Here is a 19,911-nt window from a genome sequence, read left to right as displayed (position 1 = left end):
GGCCTGGTCCCGTGCCACTCCATGAAATTAGATGTTAATCAAAAATGCACTGAGCTTCTCATTCACCAACTTCCCTTCTAGCATCTGGTGTGGAAAAGTGCTCAGAACTTCAGAACAGATCTGCCCTTCCAGTGCAGCTCTTGGTGCTTTGCAGGAGGAAAGTGAGGATAATCAGGTTGGCCGTTTTGAAGATACTAACGTGTGTCCTCCATGCCAAACGTGTAACAATTATGCCAAAAGAGATCCAGCTACCACACCCCTTAAGTGGAGAATGTGCTTAAGAACTGACTATCCTGGGAATCATTTTATTCTTTTTTAAAAAAGAATTAAAAAAAAAATTCTCGGTTCTTCTAGGATGAACCTAGAACCTATTATACAGAGTGAAGTAAGTCAGAAAGAGAAAGATAAACATTGTATTCTAATGCATATATACAGAATCTAGAAAAATGGTACTGAAGAATTTACTTACAGGGCAGAAATGGAGAAATAGATATAGAGAATAGACTTATGGACATGGGGAAAGGGAAGGAGAAGGTGAGATACATGGAACATGAAAACTTACATTACCATTTGTAAAATAGATAGCCAACTGGAATTTTCTGTATGGCTCAAGAAACTCAAACAGGGGCTCCATATCAACCTAGAGGGATGGGATGGGAAGGAGATGGGAGGGAGGTTCAAAAGGGAGGGTATATATGTTTACCTATGGCTGACTCATTTTGAGGTTTGACAGAAAACAACAAAATTCTGTAAAGCAATTATCCTTCAATAAAAAAAAATAAATTAAAAAAAATTCTCTTCTTCCTATTATTGGTTGTTCTGAACGTTAAGCAATTTTTTCCCCTGGGGTCAAAAGGTACCTAAGTATATGACTGCAAATGGAAAAATAGGGACAGAAATCAGGTACTGGCAGTTTCTCCATTTTCATTTGTGTGCGAATTTTTAATATAAAAGTGGGGACATAAAGCATTAATGCAAGTCAAAATGTTTCAGTGAACAAGTTTAAGCAGTTCAACTTTACAACAATTATAAATAAACCTGTTAAATTTTTCTGGACAAGTAAATTTCTTATTGACTGCAACTAAATGGTGTTGGTAGCATTTTTATCATACAGTAGATTCCATCCATTCACTATACCTTTCTAACTGAGTTATACTACATGCAAGTGCATGTTTTTAATGCTGTCTGTCTTCTGTACTGTTCCTGTAAGTTTGCTATTAAAATACATAAAACTATAAAAAGATAATAAAATAAAATTGTTGTCACTGGGGAAGTCTGATATAGGGTCATCTGTCATTATCTGCAGCCATAAATCCTTTGAAATATTTTTATTATACAAATTGAGCAACATCCTGCTCAGTTCTCATATATTTCATCACTTAAACTCAGTCCTTCTGGTTTCTGTCATTTATTTAGTGAGTATTCCAATAGGCTTCCTGGTAATACCCATTTTGGTTTGAATCGGCCAGAGCAAGTTCTGATGTTTACAATCAAAGGCTGAGACTAGTACTTAGGGTTTATACTGACCTGCATGTTGCTCAGATCTTGACTACACTGAGTAGCTTCAAGGACCTCTCCACAGTCACTGGCTATGCAATGCTTTCCCTGAAAATATCACGTCAAATCACTGCCACCTTTAATTGAAAAAAATTTTTTCCTTTGGTTGCACTGGGTCTTCTCGCTGCACAGGCTTTCTCTAGTGGAGGTGCGCGGGGTTCTCACTGGGGAGGCCTCTCTTGCTGGGGGGCACAGGCTCTAGGTGTGCTCAGAAGTTGCAGCACATGGGCTCAGTAGCTGCTGCTCATGGGCTCTAGGCCGCAGACTTCAGTAGCTGGTGCACACAGGCTTAGTAGTTCCGCAGCATGTGGAATTTTTCTGGACCAGAGATTGAACCTGCATACCTTGCATTGGCAGGTGGATTCTTATCCACTGTCCAGGGAAGTCCAGTTTTTTAATTTTTTAATTAACATTTTGACTTAAAATATTTAGTTTTATAATAATCATATTTCATTCCTTCTTAATACCATTAATTATTTTACCCCCTGGATTGGATCAACTTCACTAGCCCCTTCACTCTTCACTCTTACTAGAATTACTCTTCTTTCCATCAATTCTAAGAGTCTAAAACAATCTCACCAAACCGTTTGCCTTGCTCTCCAAGCATGCATCCACATGTATATGTCCACACACAGACAAACATCTTCCATAGCTAGTAAAGGCAGACATTCCAAACTTTCACATCTTTTCTTCCCAGTGACAGGCAAAGAATTTCAATTAGCAAAGGAGAAAAAGAGACATATATTTGGAACATGGTGTAAGACACCAGAGGCAAAAGTCAGGAGAGACAGAAAGTTGTGAAAGCAAGGAGGCTGACCTAGGAAATTTCAAGAAGTCCACATGAGCTCATTAGGTTGTGCATTGTCCAACCATTCTCAGAATTCCAAACAAAGTGAGGCACTTGTTAATGAATATATTAATGACTCTTTAATTTACTCAATGAATATCAATTCATAAAACATTCATGTTCCATTATGCAGAATTTCCTCTGCCTCTTCAGAGAGCCTAAGAATAGGAATGGGCAAAGCCTCTTTAAAACTGAGTTCCTGGGGACTTCCCTGGTGGTCCAGTGGTTGAGAATCCACCTTCCAGTGCAGATAACTCAGGCTTGATCCCTAGTCAGGAAACTAAGATCCCACACACCACAGGGCAACTACTGAGCCCCCATCACAACAGAGCCCACACAGGGCAACAAAGACCCAACCCAACCCAACCAAATAAATAAATAAATAAACTGGGTCCCTGATCACTCTTCCCATTAAAGTGAAGAAGGGGATGTGGAGAAGGATAATGAAATTTGGTAGCAGACAGATAGAAATTTAAGTTTCCACTCAGCTTCTTACTAGTTCTGTGGTCTTGGACAAGTCAATTCTAAATAATAATAGGTAATACATGTAGAACATTAAGAACTGTGTATTACTCAAATACTTTAAAAGTTTTATTTCAGGCTTCCCTGGTGGCTCAGTGGTAAAGAATCTGCCTACCAAGGCAGGAGACACAGGTTCGATCCCTGGTCCAGGAAGATCCCACATGCTGTGCAGCAACTAAACCCGTGTGCCACAACTACAGAGCCTGTGTTCTAGAGCCTGGACACCACAACTGTTGAGCCCACATGCCGCAACTGCTGAAGCCCAAGTGTCCCTGAGCCTGTGTTCTGCAGCAAGAGAAGCCACTACAATGAGAAGCTCAGGCATTGCAACAATAACCCTCACGCACCGCAACTAGAGAAAAGCCCGCACAGCAATGAAGACCCAGCACAGCCAAAAATAAATATAAATCAATAAATAAATTTTTAAAGTTTTATTTCATTTAATCCTTATTAACTACCTATTGAGGTAAGTACTATTATGATTCCTGTTTCACAGATGAGAAAGCATCACAACAACATGCGATCTGAGTCTTGCCATGGTGCGTGGCTTTTATCTATGATGTTTGATTTTGGTTTCATGAATGCTGTGTATCAGATGAAAGTACCAGCAGGAGTGCGGCTACAACAGTCTCGCTGTATAGTTGGGCATGTCTCCTGGCTGTGTCAATTTCAGCTTTGTAGCTTTCAAGTTTGGGGACTGAACCTTCTAGAAATCTAAAAACTGTTAGTATACTGTATTCAGTTTCTAATGCTGTATAATACGTTGCCATGAATTTAGTAGCTTAAAACAGTACACATTAATTATCTTGTAATCTCCATGGATCAAAAATCCAGCACATTTTAGCCTGGTCCTCTAGAGGCTCAGGACCTCATGGAAATCAAGGTGTCAGCAGCTGTGCCCTCTTCAGGAGGCCCAACTAAGGAAAGATCTACTTCCACACCCTCTCATGTCACTGGCAAAATTTACTCCTCCATGGTCACGTGGTTACATGGCCATGTCTTTTCCTAACTGTCAGCGGGCGACTACTACCAGCTCCTAGAGGCTGCTTTTGGGTCCTTCCCACATGGTCCTCTCTACAATATGGCAGCTTACCCTTTAGGGCCAGAAAAGATATTCTGATTAGGTCAGGCCCACCCAGAAAAACCTCACTTTTGACTGATTCAAAGTCAACTGATCAGGGATGTTAATTACAGCAGCAAAATTCATTCCACCATATAACATAAACCTATGAGTAATATCTTGTCATAGTCAAAGTTTCTTCACACACTCAAAGAAAGGGAATGAGACAAGACAAGTACTCCAAGGGGACACAATCTGGGGACCACCTTAGAATTTTGCCTACCACAGTCAGATCAGATCACATCAGTCGCTCAGTCGTGTCCGATTCTTTGCGACCCCATGAATCGCAGCACGCCAGGCCTCCCTGTCCATCACCAACTCCCGGAGTTCACTCAGACTCACGTCCATCGAGTCAGTGATGCCATCCAGCCATCTCATCCTCTGTCGTCCCCTTCTCCTCTTGCCCCCAATCCCTCCTAGCATCAGAGTCTTTTCCAATGAGTCAACTCTTCGCATGAGGTGGCCAAAGTACTGGAGTTTCAGCTTTAGCATCATTCCTTCCAAAGAAATCCCAGGGCTGATCTCCTTCAGAATGGACTGGTTGGATCTCCTTGCAGTCCAAGGGACTCTCAGGAGTCTTCTCCTACACCACAGTTCAAAAGCATCAATTCTTCGGCGCTCAGCCTTCTTCACAGTCCAACTCTCACATCCATACATGACCACAGGAAAAACCATAGCCTTGACTAGACGAACCTTTGTTGGCAAAGTAATGTCTCTGCTTTTGAATATGCTATCTAGGTTGGTCATATCTTTCCTTCCAAGGAGTAAGTATCTTTTAATTTCATGGCTGCAATCACCATCTGCAGTGATTTTGGAGCCCAGAAAAATAAAGTCTGACACTGTTTCCACTGTTTCCCCATCTATTTCCCATGAAGTGATGGGACCGGATGCCATGATCTTCGTTTTCTGAATGTTGAGTTTTAAGCCAACTTTTTCACTCTCCACTTTCACTTTCATCAAGAGTCTCTTTAGTTCTTCTTCACTTTCTGCCATAAGGGTGGTGTCATCTGCATATCTGAGGTTATTGATATTTCTCCCAGCAATCTTGACTCCAGCTTGTGCTTCCTCCAGTCCAGCGTTTCTCATGATGTACTCTGCATATAAGAAATAGAGGAAAACAACAGAATGGGAAAGACTAGGGATCTCTTCAAGAAAATCAGAGATACCAAAGGAACATTTCATGCAAAGATGGGTTCGATAAAGGACAGAAATGGTATGGACCTAACAGAAGCAGAAGATATTAAGAAGAGATGGCAAGAATACACAGAAGAACTGTACAAAAAAGATCTTCATGCCTACCACAGTACCATAGACTAAATGTCTGTGTCACCCAAAATTCATATGTTGAAACCTAACCTTCACTGTGAAGGTATTAGGAGGTCAAGTTTCCAGGAAGTGATAAGGTCATGAAGGAGGTGCCTTCATGAATAGGATTAGTGCCCTTATAAAATAGAACCCACCCTACAGAGCTCCCTTGCTCTTTCTACTATATGAGGACATGTGGAAAGACATCTATGAACCAAAAACAGGTCTAACCACACACTCAATCTGTAGGTTCCTTAATCTTGCACTCTGCAGCCTCCAGAACCATGAGAAATAAATTTCTGTTGTTTATAAGCTATCCAGTCTATGGTACTTTTGTTCAGTTCAGTTCAGTTGCTAGTCGCGTTGGACTCTTTGTGACCCCATGGACTGCAGCACGCCAGGCCTCCCTGTCCATCACCAACAGCCAGAGTTTACTCAAACTCATGTCCATCAAGTCGGTGATGCCATCCAACCATCTCATCCTCTGTCATCCCCTTCTCCTCCCAAGTTCCATCTTTCTCAGCATCAGAGTCTTTTCCAATGAGTCAGTTCCTTGCATCGGGTGGCCAAAGTATTGGAGTTTCAGCTTCAGCATCAGTCCTTCCAATGAATATTCAGGACTGATTTCCTTTAGGATGGACTGGTTGGATCTCCTTGCAGTCCAAGGGACTCTCAAGAGTCTTCTCCAACACCACAGTTCAAAAGCATCAATTCTTCAGCAATCAGCTTTCTTTATAGTCCAACTCTCACATCCCTACGTGACTACTGGAAAAACCATAGCTTTGACTAGATGGACCTTTGTTGGTAAAGTAATATCTCTGCTTTTAAATATGCTGTCTAGGTTGGTCATAGCTTTTCTTCCAAGGAGTCAGTGTCTTTTAATTTCATGGCTGCAGTCACCATCTGCAGTGATTTGAGAGCCCAAAAAATAAAGTCTGTCACCATTTCCACTGTTTCCCCATCTATTTGCCATGAAGTGATGGGACCAGATGCCATGATCTTAGTTTTCTGAATGTTGAGTTTTAAGCCAACTTTTTCACTCTCCTCTTTCACTTTCATCAAGAGGCTCTTTAGTTCTTCTTTGCTTTCTGCCATAAGGGTGGTGTCATCTGCATATCTGAGGTTATTGATATTTCTCTTGGCAATCTTGATTCCAGTTTGTGCTTCATCCAGCCCAGCGTTTCTTGTGATGTACTCTGCATATAAGTTAAATAAGCAGGGTGACAACATACAGCCCTGATGTGCTCCTTTCCTGATTTGGAACCAGTCTGTTGTTCCATGACCAGTTCTAACTGTTGCTTCCTGAGCTGCATACAGATTTCTCAGGAGGCAGGTCCGGTGGTCTGGTATTCCCGTCTCTTTCAGAATTTTCCACAGTTTGTTGTGATCCACACAGTCAAAGGCTTTGGTACTTTTGTTACAGTGACCCAGACAAACTAAGACACACATATATACTATTTTAATTCTCTTCTTTCTCACACTTGGCAAAATGGATTCTGTCATTTGCAGTTGAACACTGGGCAAAATAGTAAATAATATAAACAGCAATAAATCTTTGAAGAAATACAGGACTAAACGACTATCTAATCTGATGGGAATAAGGATACAGTTATCAATAAAGCATACCTATTAGAATGGCTAACAGAAAAGTAACAATATCAAGAGTTTACAAGAATGGCGAGGAACTGAAATTTTTATACCTTGCTGGCAGAAATGCAAAACAATACATACACTCTAGAAAACAGTTTAGCAGTTTCTTATAGTTAAACCTGTACCTACCATATGACTCAGCATTCCTACTCCTCTGGTATTTACCCTATAGGGAAAGTGAAAGTGTGCCCACTCAGTCATGTCCAACTCTTTGCAACCCCATGGACTGCAGCCTACCAGGCTCCTCCATCCTTGGGATTGTCCAGGCAAAACTACTGGAGCGGGTTGCTATTTCCTTCTCCAGGGGATTTTCCCGACCCAGGGATCAAACCCAGGTCTCCTGCATTGTAGGCAGATGCTTTACCCTAAAGAAATGAAAACTTACATTCACACAAAAACATTCACAAAAAAATCTATACATGAATGTTTATAGGAGCTCTAATCATAATCTCCAAAATCTAGGTACAACCAAAATATCCTTCAAAAGCTGGAAGGGTGAACAAACTGTGGTACATCCATACACTGGAAAATTCATCAATAAACAGACTGTTGATACATACAATAATGTGGATGAGTCTCAAATGCACTACAATAAATTAAAGAAGCAAGTCCCAAAAGGCTACAGACTACATGATTCCACTTACATGACATTCTCAAAAAGATAGTACTGTGATATAGGAGCCTTTCCTGTGGTTCAGCAGTGAAGAATCTGCCTGCAATGCAGGAGTCACAAGAGATGCAGGTTCAATTCCCTGGGTAGGGAAGATCCCCGGAAGAGGGCATGGCAACCCATTCTAGTATTCTTGTCTGGAGAATCCCATGGACAGAGAAGCCTGGCGGTTCACAGTCCATAGGGTTACATAGAGTCGGATGAGACTGAAGTGACTTAGCATGCACGCACAGAGATAGAGAACAGATGGACAGTTTCCATCTGTATAGGGGAAGGATATGATTATGAAGAGGCAGCACAAAGAAGATCCTGAGGTGAAGGAATTATTCTGTAACTTGATGGTGGTGGTAATCACATGACTCTATATGTGTTAAAGCTCATGGAATTATATGCTTCCGAAAGAGTCAATTTTACTGGATGTTAATTTAAAATTTTTTAAATATGAAGAATATGTGTGGGAATGGAGTCTCAGGGACCTGGAACATGAAGAGAGGGACATAATTTTAGATCAGGTCAAATTTTCAATGTGTGAATATCTACAAGGGACTCTGGATGCAAAATATTGACTCACACTACTGGGAAGGATTCCATTTATTTGCTTGGTTGATGGACTAAAACTAAAGTCAACAGTAACCTACATGAGTGTGAGATGCCAAAAAGAACTTGATAGAACATAGAGGAAAGAATCCAAAAAGCTGAGGAGATAAGAATATAAGAACAGATTTATCATGTGTTCACAACTCGCACCCCTAAAATAACCCACAAGAGCATTCAGAAGACAATCTCTTCATTATAGTATTGGGAAACGCATTGATGAAGAGCACCAATACCCTTTTAAATCGCGCTAGGTAAAAATCATACTAACCACTGTAGGTAGAGTGTAGAGGTAGGAAATGTTGCCAATATAACGAGCTCCTTGATTCAAGTGACAGTGATGGAAACTTAGGATGACAAAGGTCTAGTACATGGACTCAAATCCCAGAGAAAAGGCGGATGCAGTTACCATAATGGGCAGCAGAACCAGAGAAGTGTTAGTCAGTCAGTGGTCTCCTACTCTTGGTGACCCCATGGACTATAGCCCGCCACGCTCCTCTGTCCATGGAATTCTCCAGGCAAGAATAGTGGAGTGGGTAGCCATTCCCTTCTCCAGGGGATCTTCTCAACCCTGGGATTGAACTCTGGTCTCCTGCACAGCAGGCACACTCTTTCCATCTGAGCCACCAAGGAAGCAGAACTAGAGGAACAAAATAGCTGTCTTTACCTATAGGGATCTTTGGAGATAATTAGGCCTCTACGACTTAAATAAATGAGTTACCCCTGAGGTTTTACTCTATGTGCACAACAACGATAAACAGCTAGTCTTATTAGTAAGCAGAGAAGATTGACTTGAGCCACTATTATAGAAACTCACTGCTTCTCAGCCAAGTCTCAGATCAGAGTTTCTGATTGAAAAGGAGATTGGGTACTATTAAAAAAGAATTACGTAAAAAAAATAATAAAATAAAGGAAAAAAAATAAAAATTTAAAAAAAGAATTATGTAGCAACATTATAGGGCTTCGCAGGTAACGCTAGTGGTAAAGAACCCGCCTACAATGCAGGAGATGTAGGAGACACAGGTTCGATCCCTGGGTAGGGAAGACCCACTGGAGCAGGAAACGGCAACCCACTCCAGTATTCTTGCCTGGAGAATTCCATGGACAGAGGAGCCTGGTGGGCTGCAGTCCATAGGGTCCTGAAGAGTTGGACACTAGTGAAGCGATTTAGCATGCACACACAATAACATTATAAGCTTGTGCCATAACACTTTTGCCTGACTGTTTACCAAAAAGACACAAATTATGTTTCAGAACACACATTAAATTGTACCCTAGAGGGATAAAAAGGAATTCCTAGAACTTGGAGGGACTCCTCAACCCTCCCTCTGAGATGACACTAGTCCCTGGCAACACAGTAGCACTGTGTGCCACTGCTATGGCAGAAGCCTGTGGAAGTAAAGGTTATTGGAGCTGGATGTGAGTCCCGCCACGGTTATTTCACCAGTTCATGACATGGCCCATAAGACTGCCAGCTTTTGTGGGAAAGACAAGCAAGAGAAGGCTCTGGTTGGCCCTGGATGCTGTGCAAAGCTCTGCCACTAGGTCTTCATAACTTGGTAGATTTGTGGCCCATTGAGAGCCTTGTAGAACCTGCAGTCAGCCCCTATATGAGAACCACAGCTGAGCCATCTGGGGCTTTGAAACAAAGCCTTGGCCTTCAAGTGGGTGGATGTTCCCTTACCAGCTCGTGGTATGGGCTACACAGCTTCCAGCTGTGCTGTTCTGGCAGGGCCGGGCCCTTGTTCTCCTGGCCGGACTGCACCACTGACTTGGTTTTGCAGATAAGCAAAGCGATGGTGGGGCTGCTGCTTGTGCTCTGCAGGGAGGAACTCAGTCCACCTAGATCCAAATGCCGGTTGTTACAAACCCTACACCATTCTCCATCACAACCAGAAATCCACTGATGAAGCCCTGCAGATTCCCCTGTAATCCCCAAAGGGTCAGACCAGAGTGGGGGCTCCCAAGACCCACAATATTGGGGGAGCCCCTTGGTCTCTCTTTTCCCAGTGAAGGAACCACAGGCTCAGGGGAGACCTCACCGCATGGTTCTCAGAGTCTCTCGTTGGTGTCTTGTCCATGAATACTTGTTAGTTGTTCTTCTTTCAAGGGAGAGCAAAGTCAGGAACTACCCCGCCGCCATCTTGGTGATGTCACCTCAACAGTCCCTGGTTTGTTATTGGTCCTGGCAGAGACAAAAACTTCAAACAATGGGAAAAATGGTGGCTTCACAATTAAGTTACCCGTCTCTAACTAGGGGTGGCTGGCCAGCATTAGAATGTATCCCAAAACACTTCATGATCAGATGGAAATGGCAATAATGTATAAACTTAGCTTATCCAACAGATACAGGAAAATTGCATGAATTATATTTCCAGGGCATCTACTCCCTCCATATTCGCATACCTTCCTATGCATAGAACCTTAAGAGGTGTTCCATATGACCAGCTGACTGAAAAGGTAAAAACTAGAGCCTGATTTTCAGGTAGTTCTGCACAATATGCAGGCTTTAGATGAAAATGGACTATAACCCCACACAGAGATAGTTCTATAGAACACTAAGGAAAAGAATGTCTCCCAGTGGGGCAGACTTTTAAGAGTATATCTCATGTTCCACCTTATAGGAAAGAGAGATAACCTGGGTCATGGATCTTCTAGGTAGCACAGGCCGTGGTTAACGGTGTGATCAGGCTTGGAGAAAACTAGATCGGAGAATTGGTGACAAGGAGTATTGGAGAAGAGGCACGTGGATGGACCTCTCAGAATGGACAGAGTGGGAACACTTGGTGGTTTCCACTGAGGAGGAAGTTCACAAGAAGCAGGCTATGGAATAAGCTCACGAAGTGTAGCCCTACAAAATGTAGTCCATTCTGGGACTTCCCTGGTGGTACAGTGGATAAGAATCCATCTGCCAGTGCAGGGGACATGGGTTTGACTCCTGGTCTGGGAAGATTCTACATGCCATGGAGCAACTAACTAAGCCCAAGCACCACAACTACTGAGCCTACATGCCACAACTACTGAAGCCCACGCACCCTCCTGCCAGCAAGCCACAACTACTGAGCCCAAGTGCTGCAGCTACTGAAGCCCGTGTGCAGAGAACCCGTGGTCCACAATAACAGAAATCATCACAATGAGAAGCCCATGCACCGAAACGAAGAGTAGCCCCCTGCTCGCTACAACTAGGGAAGGCCTGCGCACAGCAACGAAGACCCAGCACAGTCAAAAATAGAGTAAATAAACAATGTAGTCTATTCTTTAAGTTAATGACCACTGTTTCACCTCTAGAAATAAGAGGTGGGGGTTGCTCCTCACATCATGGTACCTAATGAACCATTTGCTAAATTTTTGCCTTCTGTGACTTTGGGCTCCAGTGATTTAAAGGTCTTTGAACCAATGAGAAGCATACTTTTTTTTTTTAACCAGGGGACACAATAATAGGCCCAATGAATTGGAACCAGAGACTTTCACATGGACATATGAGACTTATCATGCCCTGTTGGACAAAATGACTGATCCAGATTATCAAAGTAGACTGCTGTCACACATGAGGGCAGAAAGGACTATTTCTGTAAACCCAGGGACTCCCTGGGGCATGTCTAAAATTACCATATTCAGTGATAAAAAGTTAACAGTTCTAACCCCATATGGACAGAGCCTGTAGGTATTCAGATTCCCCAAGAATGAAGATCGGGTCACCCCACCAGATTAACAGCCACAGCCGCCAGCCGACTCTTTTGCTGAGGACAAAGGGAACATAAATGGGCACCGGGGGAAGGACATGACAAACGCCATCACAGGCTTGAGGCCGGCTGCGTCAATAAGTTCTCTGGCAGCTAGTCACATTTGCTTCTTTGCCTGTTGTGTCATGTACATGCTGAGTATGTAATAAAGTTTCTTTTTCCTCCCATCCCCTTTTTTTCTAATATTTACGTAGTCTGTGTGAGTTTACAGTTTGGTCCAAAGGTTACAGAATATCAATATGATATTATGACTGAACCAGAGGAGACATGGTCATCACCCAGAAAACCTGAACTTGTATCTAGGTGCAGAACTAATGGAACTCTGGGTCTTCCCTTTGAGGAAGTACATTTTGATTGTCCTAGCAATAGTTGTATTAAGGCAATGGCACCCCACTCCAGTACTCTTGCCTGGAAAATCCCATGGACGGAGGAACCTGGTAGGCTCCAGTCCATGGGGTCGCTAAGAGTTGGGCACGACTGAGCGACTTCACTTTCACTTTTCACTTTCATGCACTGGAGAAGGAAATGGCAACCCACTCCAGTATTCTTGCCTGGAGAATCCCAGGGACAGAGGAGCCTAGTGGGCTGCCGTCTATGGGGTCGCACAGAGTCGGACACGACTGAAGCGAGTTAGCAGCAGCAGCAGCAAGCGAGCACAGGTTACTGCTACTGTTATGATTGGAAGTGTAAAGATGAAAACAGGGTACATAGGAATGCAAGGCAGCCAAGGGGTAGATCATAGTAACATCTGTAACTGTTGAACATGTCCATGGTGGAAGGACTGCCTTTTCAACATACAATCCCAAAACTACATTTTCCAGGCTTCCTTTTAACTAAGGTATAGACTTGATCATACTCTTCTTCACTTTGCAGCTTTCACTTGTTTTACGAGATCTACTTTTGTATATTAAGGAATTTAATTAGTAAAAACACTTTACAGGAGTATATTAGAAAATATATCTAGTTAAGAAGGTGCCTTAGAGATTTGGTCAACTCCTCTTGTGTGTAACAGGAAAGATCTGAGATCAGAGAAGTTATGACTTTCTAGTGTTTATAAAGCAAGTTCACAGCTGATACTTTTGTGACTTTACTCAGAATGTGAGCTAATTTACACTACATTCCATGTAACAACAATGAAGAAATTCCTGGATTATTAATGGTCTCAGAAAGATATGGATCCTCTAAAGTTATATGCAGAAAATACATATTACTAATTGTATCATCAATTTTTTTTAAATCATGGGTACAATACCAAATAAAATGAGACATGTTAAAAAACAAATATATAAGGTAGAGACATGAAACTAGCTTCCTTCAAGCAAATGACTCAGCATGAGACCAGGAAAGCAGATGGGAGAATAGTGAGGGTACGAGCAAGTATGAGGTCTTAGCAGTTCTGCAGGAGTTACGGTAGAAGCTCTGGAGCAGTGGAGGTCCGATTTGTTGCTTCTGTAGGGGTTAAGCAAAAGGTCACAACAGGTGCAGGATTTCCAGAGTATAAAACAATGTTATTAAATGGATAAAGATGTGGTACTTATATACAGTGGAATACTACTTGGCCATAAAAAAGAATAAAATAATGCCATTTGCGGGTGCATAGATGGAGAGGCAATGGCAACCCACTCCAGTACTCTTGCCTGGAAAATCCCATGGACGGACAAGCCTGGTAGGCTGCAGTCCATGGGGTCGCTAAGAGTCGGATATGACTGAGCGACTTCACTTTCACTTTTCACTTTCATGCATTGGAGAAGGAAATGGCAACCCACTCCAGTGTTCTTGCCTGGAGAATCCCAGGGATGGGGAAGCCTCGTGGGCTGCCGTCTATGGGGTCGCACAGAGTTGGACACGACTGAAGCGACTTAGCAGCAGCAGCAGCAGATGGACCTAGAAACTATCACATTAAACAAAGGAAGACAGACAAAGGAAGACAAAATTACCGTACGATATCACTTACATGTGGAATCTAAAATATGACACAAATGAACTTCTCTATGAAACAGAAACAGACTCACAGACATAGAGAACAGATGTGCGGCTGCTGAGGCTGGTGGGGGATGGGCTTGGAGTGGGAGGTTAGCAGATGCAAATCACTACATGTGTTGCTGCTGTTGTCGCTGCGGTTGCTGCTCAGTGACTAAGTCGTGCCCAACTCTCTGTGACCCCATGGACTGCAGCACACCAGGCTCCTTTGTCCTCCATTATATATCGAATAGATAAACAAGGTTCTATTGTATAGCACAGGATATACACTGAATATCCTGCAATAAACCATAATGGAAAAGAATATATACATATATATATATGAATTCCCTTACTGTACACCTGAAACTAATACAACACTGTAAACTAACTCTACTTCAGTATTTTTAAAATGTCATCAAGAGCTTGCTGTCTCCATCTCCATCTCTTGGCTCTGCTTTCCTCTGCCCTGAGTCTCCTCAGATGAGATTTCTGAAGCAGGTTCTCCCTCCCACAGTGGCTCCTACCAGCTCCAAATCAAGTAGGAAGAGAATTTCACTTCCAAAAAAAATAAGTCCTTAGATTGAATCTTACTGATCCCATTTGGGTCACATGTTCATCACTGAATCAGCTGCTACCTAGGGGACAGAATGTGCCAGACGCAGGTGATACGCATACCCTGAACTGTGAAAACAAGATGAAGTCTGAAGAGCAGGATGTGTTTCTCTCATGTATTTCTCCCCATATATTTCACCAAAAAGCACCTGGCCTTAAAGAACAGAAGAACAAACTATTGAAGTGATAACACCAGTGGAGAAGTAACACCTGGTGGGGGTGAGGACTGCCAGATTAAGTGGAGCACGTACTTGGGACTTCCCTGTGGTCCATTGACTAAGACTCTACACTCCCAACACAGGGGCCTGGGCTCAATCCCCGGGCAGTGAACTAGGTCCCACAGGCCGCAACTAGGAGTCCGCACGCTGCCACCACCGATCCTGCATCTAACGAGCCTACAGCTAAGACCCACTGCAGCCAAACAAATGAATAAAATTTTTTTAATGTAGCATATACTTTAAGTTAGCAACGACAAACCTAAAAGTGGTTCTCAAATCAAATTCAGTATGTTACTAAAGGAAAAGAGAACGGATATTGGGCCAGCAGAAACAACAGCTTCCTGGCCAAGAAGTCTGGCTTATCCTTTCGCCTACGAGAGGGACAGTGACCGGTACAACCTGCAAACTAAGACCCTGGCTATTTCCACCTTGGGATCCCAGAAGCACTTTTGGTTTGATGAACTAAAATTCAGAAAGCCTGGTTCCCAATTCTGATTATCTGCACACCTGGAAATCTCCCTTAACTTTTCTGGACCTTCATCCCCACCTTTGCCAAATGAAGAATGAATAGAACCTGCCTGGTGAAGCTTCAACAAGATAAAATTCATAAAATTGCTTCAAAATCCATAAATCACTTCTCCATAAATGTAATGGATCATCTCTCTTGCTCCAAGGAAACCAGGAATAACCTGAGCCTAACTCATCCCATTTGCAAATGATAGGGCACCTGAGGTCGATGGAAGATGGTGAGACTAATAGAGGAGTTTAGATCGGATCCACTGTCGCACACCCTTCACCGCAGACAGAGGACCAATCCACCTCTTTCTGGTATACTGAGAAATGTTTCTGAGCTCTTCCTTTTCCCTGAATAAGAGTGAAAATAGCAGGTGAGCTGGGGCCAAAGACTTAAACTGGTAAGTAGGTGGAACACAGAATTCCTCATTGAGAACATCTCTTCTAGGAAACTAATTGGATTGGAAAGCAAAGATTCCTGCAGGAGGAAATTTATTGCAGAAATTATTAGGATAACAAAAGTTTGAAAGTAAATGCCCTGCAATAAGAGATTGATTACATAATTACACAAATTATGGTATTATCTCCTCCAGTGGCATAAGAGGAGGTCATGAAAAAGGATGATATGGATGTTACATGGAAGGATTTCCAGGATCTAATAGCTGAGAAGAGCATATAAAGTATGATCCTGCTTTTACCAACCAGTCAGTCATGTAGATGTATTCATATGCATGGGCAAAGACCGAAGAGGTATACAGTGGAGTCACATCATACATGCATTTAACTTCTCTGAATTCAACTCTATACAGAGCCCAGGGTGAGGGAGAGAGAGAAAAACTTAAATAGTGCAGCTCTGACTGGCCAACTCTACTCACTGAGCCCAGGAGTGACATGGAAGCACAAGGCTGCTGAAATTCCCCCAATTCCCCTTCTAGACGTGAGCATCCTCCCATGCTGAGTGTAGTCTAATGCTTCAAGATATGCATTTTTCATATTACCAGTGCTCTGTGCTCAGTCATATCCGACTCTTTGCAACCCCATGGACTGTAGCCCATCAGATTCCGCTGACCGTGGGATTTCCCAGGCAAGAATACTGGAGTGGGTTGCCATTTCCTTCTCCAGGAGATCTTCCCGACCCAGGGATCAAACCCACATCTCCTGCATTGGCAGGCAGATTCTTTACCACTGAGCCACCAGGGAAGCCCCTCTTTTTTCTTTATGATAACCTATATCTCCAAATTTCCTAAAAGCAACATATATTTATGTAACATATTTTCAAAGGATAGGTAAGAACCCCTCACAGGTACTTGAGGGACCCTCCAGAAAGTTCCATTTAGGGATCTCAGCTTGGCCAGCCCACAGAGGCAGCTTCCTGTCGGGTCTGTCCTTCTGCCGTGGCTTGCGACGCTGCTCTCTCCCTTTCCCTCAGCCCTTATCAGAAAGGATCTCCATGGGTTATAGCATTAGGCCGGCCTGGGCAGCCCTGGATGGCTGCAGGGCCCAGGGTGCCAGGCAGCTTGGGGCCATCTCAGCCCATCGCCCCCGGGCTCCATCAACCCTTGTTAGTCCTCATTAGCAGCCCGAACCCAGACAGGCTGCCTCCACGCTGGGTCCTTGATTTTTCTATTTTGAGAGGGTTACTCAGGCCAAGTCATCAAATCAAGTTATGCCCCTGACGTCTTAGGATTGCAGGGCCCTGACAGCTTCCTTCCTCCACCAGTCCCCATAGACCACAGTGGTCCGACTCCAGGCCCCCAGCAGCATACAAACACACCCTGTCACAAGCACACAGACCCACATGCTCATATGCACACACAGACCCACACGCACACCCCTTCGCAGGCTCATGAACATATTCTGTCACCCACCTTCACACAAATAAGCATCTTCCATCTCAATGACATAAACACCCACACTCAGGGGTCCTCAGAAGTCACAAGAGATCCAGACCACTTGCAGTTTTGGGGGCTCCTAGGATATTAAAGAATGAGAAATTACAACCAAGTCCCCATATTTGCAGCTGTTCTAAGTGTTTACATGTAACAAATTATCATGGTGTGTTTTAAATGCAATATAATTGTGTCCTCCACCAAATAATGATTGGATTTATGAACTATTAATTCCCAGGGCACTGCAGGCTGTGGGCCTCAGTAATGCGATGTGCTCAGAGTGCATGATGGATGCCTTCTCCTCTCCATCTTGTCAGCGGATCTCGGACTGCGTGTATAACCTCATTTGGGGATAATATCAAGAGCCCATATCTGAGCCCTTTGTGAGTATGAAGCCCAGCCAAATGGCTCCTGTCAACTGCTGAACACACACACACTGGAGAGGCCTGGTGTTTGACCACCATCCCACCCAGTGTACCCACCCACACCCGCCAGGAGAAAGCCCAGGGTCCTGTGGCTCTCCGGTCACCCTGGTAACCACTTGGCAGTCGTGGGAATGTCTCGGAGCTCAGGAGGATGCTCAGCGCCATCTTCCCCACCCCCTTTCAGGACAGAGGGTTCTCCATAAACCCCAGATGCTTGGCCACCCTGCCCTGGCTCGGGTTCTCTCTGCTCGTCCCTGACACGGCAGCCTGGACCAGCTCTGATGAGAAGGAACGTGAAGCCAGCCATCCTGGAATTTCTTTGTATTATAACCTGAATCCTCATCCTGTCCCATCAAGCAGCTCTAGGTCAGGAGCCACTCCACTCAGGGCTTCTATTCTGTCCACCTGTGTCTCAGAAAGTTTTGCATACACACACACACACTCACTCACACTCACTCATTCATGTTCTCATACTCGCACCCATACAAGTACGCTTTAAAAGATACACTTTGAAAGACAGTGTGGTTTTAGAAGTAGATTCTGGCCTTTAGAAGCAAAGTCTGGCCATTTGAAGCTCTCTTCCAACCCTTATGAGTGATCACTTAAAGAGTCATTTGTCCTCTCTAAGCCTCAATTTTCCAGATCTTTAAATTAGATCCAGAAAAGATCTGCCTCATAAGCCTTTGAGGCAGGATGTCTATGAGATATTTGTAAAAGCACCTAGCACATCACTTCTTCACGGCACAGGGCAAGCCCCAAACCACAGAGGGGTCAGCAAACCCTCGGCTGAAGCCCTGGAAATCACTCAGGCCTATGCTTACAGAGTGAGGCTGAATGGGGATGGCAGAGATGAGGGAATGACAGCGATCAAAAATGTTGGTTCGCTCCTCAGTCTTTCCTAAATTAACAAATCAAAGACCTGCACAAGGAAATAATCAATACAGGACATGACCCAGGAGAAATTCTGTCCCCATCCAGGGAATGAGGTGGCAGACACAGAAGACAAAGGAAAGCTTGCCATTCCTTATAAGTCTTTCTGGAGACCGTCTGCAATATAGCCTCTAAATAGATGCTCTTCCATGGCTGACCGAGCAAGAAGGCCCCCACACAATGACCCATCGTTAGCTGTAGCTGCAAAACTGGAAGAACAGGGACTTTGCTGGTGGTCCAGTGGTTAAGAATTCACCTGCCAACGCAGGGGACATGGGTTCAATCCCTGGTCTGGGATGATCCCTCATGCCACAGAGGAACTAAGCCCGTGCATCACAACTACTGAAGTCTGTGTGCCCTAGAACCTGCTCTGCAACGAGAAGCCACTACAATGAGAAGCCCCTACACCACAGCTAGAGAGCAGCCCCAGCTCTCCAAAACTAGAGAAAGCCTGCACACAGCAACAAAGACCCAGTGCAGCCAAAAATTTTTTAAAAAAAGAAAAATTTAAGTCTGTATTAAAAAAAAAAACAAAAACCTGAAGAACAGAAAGTTTCAAGACCTTGCCCAACATTCCCCAGTCAGCCTCAGGATCAGCACACACAGTCCAGCTCTTAAATCAAAGACAACATCAATGTCGATTTTTGGTACAAGTATGCCCTCAGTAAAAGAGCTCAGTATGGCTTTTCGAGTCAGGTGGGCCTGGGTTCAAATCCCGGCTTTACCATTTACTAGTTGTGTGACTTTGGGAAATTTTCTTAACCTCTTCCTTCTAAATTTTATCATCTATAAGACAGACATAAATAATGCCTGCCTCTCGATGTTTGTGAGGTTTATTTTTTAAGAGCCTAGTTCATGTTTTTCACATGGGTAAGCACTGGATTAAACGGCTATCTCCTTTCCCTCTCCTCTCCTGCCCCATTGTCTCCTTCACATGTCAGAGAGAAATAAACTGTGGTATCCCTGAGTCTACCTGTGTTTCAGATGAGCATAACTGAGTATTCATATCCGTTCTGGCCCAGGTGTAGAGAGTCATGGGAGAAAGTGTCCTGTAAGTGTCAGGACCCACCCCCCATTCATGGAGTCACTGCCCCACCTCCTCGCACAGCTGGCGGCAGAAAGTCATCGGCTGTCCTAGGAAGCCCTCGGCTCCCAAGCTCACCTCTGTGTCTAAGCACACAGCCAGAAGCCATCCTTCAAGGCCATTAATTAACCAGGGTCTTTGGAGATGACTTTCTCTGTTTTTGGCATGATTTGCTGATAAGAGTTTTAGAACCGAGGTTCCTCTCCATCCCCAGCCTCAGCTGTTTGTTCCCTCCATGTACAGTTAGTGGCACAATCATTTCATCAAGAA

At 43.7% G+C, this 19,911-nt stretch overlaps 1 long non-coding RNA gene across 1 annotated transcript; it reads left to right on the top strand.

The window, feature by feature from the left end:
• Positions 1-15,450: 15,450 nt before the first annotated feature.
• LOC123330820 lies at positions 15,451-17,953 on the top strand. Its single transcript, XR_006547009.1, has 3 exons — positions 15,451-15,714; positions 17,441-17,585; positions 17,812-17,953. It is a non-coding gene; the product is annotated as an uncharacterized LOC123330820 (long non-coding RNA).
• Positions 17,954-19,911: the final 1,958 nt, after the last annotated feature.

This window comes from Bubalus bubalis, chromosome 20 (genome assembly GCF_019923935.1).
Source record: "Bubalus bubalis isolate 160015118507 breed Murrah chromosome 20, NDDB_SH_1, whole genome shotgun sequence".
NCBI classification, from domain to species: domain Eukaryota; kingdom Metazoa; phylum Chordata; class Mammalia; order Artiodactyla; family Bovidae; genus Bubalus; species Bubalus bubalis.
The sequence above is the reverse complement of the archived record's forward strand: the minus strand, read 5'-3'. Positions and strand labels throughout refer to the sequence as shown.